This window comes from Adiantum capillus-veneris, chromosome 21, assembly GCF_014529385.1.
Source record: "Adiantum capillus-veneris isolate H3 chromosome 21, ASM1452938v2, whole genome shotgun sequence".
Lineage (NCBI taxonomy): Eukaryota > Viridiplantae > Streptophyta > Polypodiopsida > Polypodiales > Pteridaceae > Adiantum > Adiantum capillus-veneris.
In genome coordinates this window covers 34,249,173-34,251,682 of record NC_140951.1, presented here as the reverse complement: position 1 = coordinate 34,251,682, position 2,510 = coordinate 34,249,173, and positions in this window count along the sequence as shown.

Here is a 2,510-nt window from a genome sequence, read left to right as displayed (position 1 = left end):
TTTTCATTCTCTCTCTCTCTCTCTCTCTCTCTCTCTCTCTCTCTCTCTCTCTCTCTCTCAAAATAGATTGGCTATCCCAGTTCCCTCTTGAATAAAAGGTCTTCAGTTCAAGACTTGTCAGATGATCTTTGAGGTCTCTAGGATTTGTTCCTTTGACAGTAACATTTTTCTGCCCTCTCTCTCTCTCTCTCTCTCTCTCTCTCTCTCTCTCTCTCATGATAGGTCTTAAGTTCAAAACTTGTTGGATAGATCTTTGATCTTGGGTGAGTTTCTTGCGACATTAAAATTCTCTCTCTCTCTCTCTCTCTCTCTCTCTCTCTCTCATCATTGTAATCAGTTGGTCTCATAGGTCATTTTGGCCTCTTGTAGACGTTAATATATCATTTCATTTCTCTCTCTCTCTCTCTCTCTCTCTCTCTCTCTCTCTCTCTTTGACTCACCAGAGGGTATGCAACGACAATTGGATGCATTACACAGATTTGCAGAGGATAGTGGATTGTCTGTAAACCTTGGTACCAAGGTTATGGTGTTTAACACCACACCACAATGGATCAAGAGATCAACACCGACTTTCACATATGGTCAAGATATTGTAGAGTATGCAGATGCATACACTTACCTTGGGTTGTCTTCATTGGGCCGAGGTTTTCTTTGGGGAGAGTAGCAGAGACTAGACTCACTAGAGCTTTTGCGGCCTTGGGAGGCTTGGAGAGGATGTCTTCGTAGGTTCAGTTCCAGGAACCTCGGACAAAGTTATGGCTCTTTGATACCTTAGTAGCCTCAGCTATGTTGTATGGGGTGCAGACATGGGGACCTTATGTAGGCCAGGATGGTTGGAGACGTATGGAGAGGCCCTTGGTATCTATGATCTTCGGTTGATCAGAGCCAAGGCCTCCGTACCCCACGCCGAGCAGAGCTAGCTGCCCCTCCTATGGAGATTGAGGCGCTTACCAGATCAATCTCCGTTGTGCATAGCTTGTGGGATACTACTAGAGACATATATGCTAGACTGGCCCTTGAGTCTTCAAGACAGTTAGCTCTTCAGGGGGATAGTTCATGCTGGTATGCACATATGACATCATGGTTTCAGACGCATGGTTTCACCATGGATAGGCTGTCCCCTTTCCAGTACTCTCTTCAGGCACCCTCGATGTCTCTTACACGGGTGGAGATTACTAGACTCATTCGTCAGGACCTGATCCAGCAAGAGGACATGGATAGAGCCGCCACAGGAGTTTGGCACGAAGATGGATTTCTATAGAGAGCATCTTCTCCACCTCACAGGAGATGGGTTTGTGATTCGACCCAGCTACATGGACACACATATGTCTCATGGTTTGCGGTGTGCCATTGGTCAGATATGCACATCCTCACATCAGCTGAAGATTTAGACTGGTAGATTTAGAGGGATACCAATAGACAACAGGATGTGCCGCTTATGCCAGTTAGAGCCAGAGACAGAGCTACATTACATATGTCATTGCACAGTGTACTATGAGATACGGGGCCGTTTCCATTGCTTATTCAGAGAGGGTTTCGGTCCTTTCTCTAGGGTCATGAGTTATGAGGATCAGAGGATCAGAGATGTCTTGTGCTATATCTACTTGAGTTACATAGATATAGAGACACGTTACTGGGGAGAGATAGAGAGAGACATTCCCAGAGACAGATTACAGATTTCTTTTCACTAGATATGGGACAGCCATAGGACCAATCATCATTGCAGAGCTCGGCCCACACTCATTCGACCCCTACCGGCACTCTCATTGACCGAGCACTGGAGCTACGGAGGTCTAGACGGCCACGATTGAGGAGAGAGGCTATACAGCATCGACGGAGACTACAACAGAGGATTCGAGCCATACTCTCTTGATATCCAGAGTGCAGGTGAGGATGGATTCTAGTAGTAGTATCTAGTTCTTTTGTACCCAGACATGGTACTATATTCATCATATGGTACTATATTCATCATTTTGTAAGAGATTGGACTCATAGGTCATTTTGGCCTTTTGAAGACGTTAATATAACATTTCATTTCATTTCATTTCTCTCTCTCTTTCTCTCTCTCTCTCTCTATCTATCTATATATATATATATATATATTCTCTCGGAGAGAGAGAGTTCAACACGTGTCCGGAGAGAGTCTCTCTCTCTCTCTCTCTCTCTGAGACAACCCCAGAGACATATCACAGATTTCTTTACACTAGATATTGTACACCCAAAAGAATAGATAGAGGAGCAGCCAACAGTGGAGAGGTCTGCCCGCACTACTGGCATTCTCATAGACCGAGCATTGGAACTAGGAAGATCTAGACGACCCCGATGGAGAAGAGGAGCTACATAGTTCCGAAGGAGGCTTCAACAAAGGATTCGAGCCATACTTTTTCGTCGTCTAGAGTGCAGATGAAGATGGATCTCTATGAAGATGGATCTCCACGTCCCTCCCATATTGTATACACATTGTACTGCTTAGTTCACACATTTCACGCCTTTCACCTTTCACACTTGTC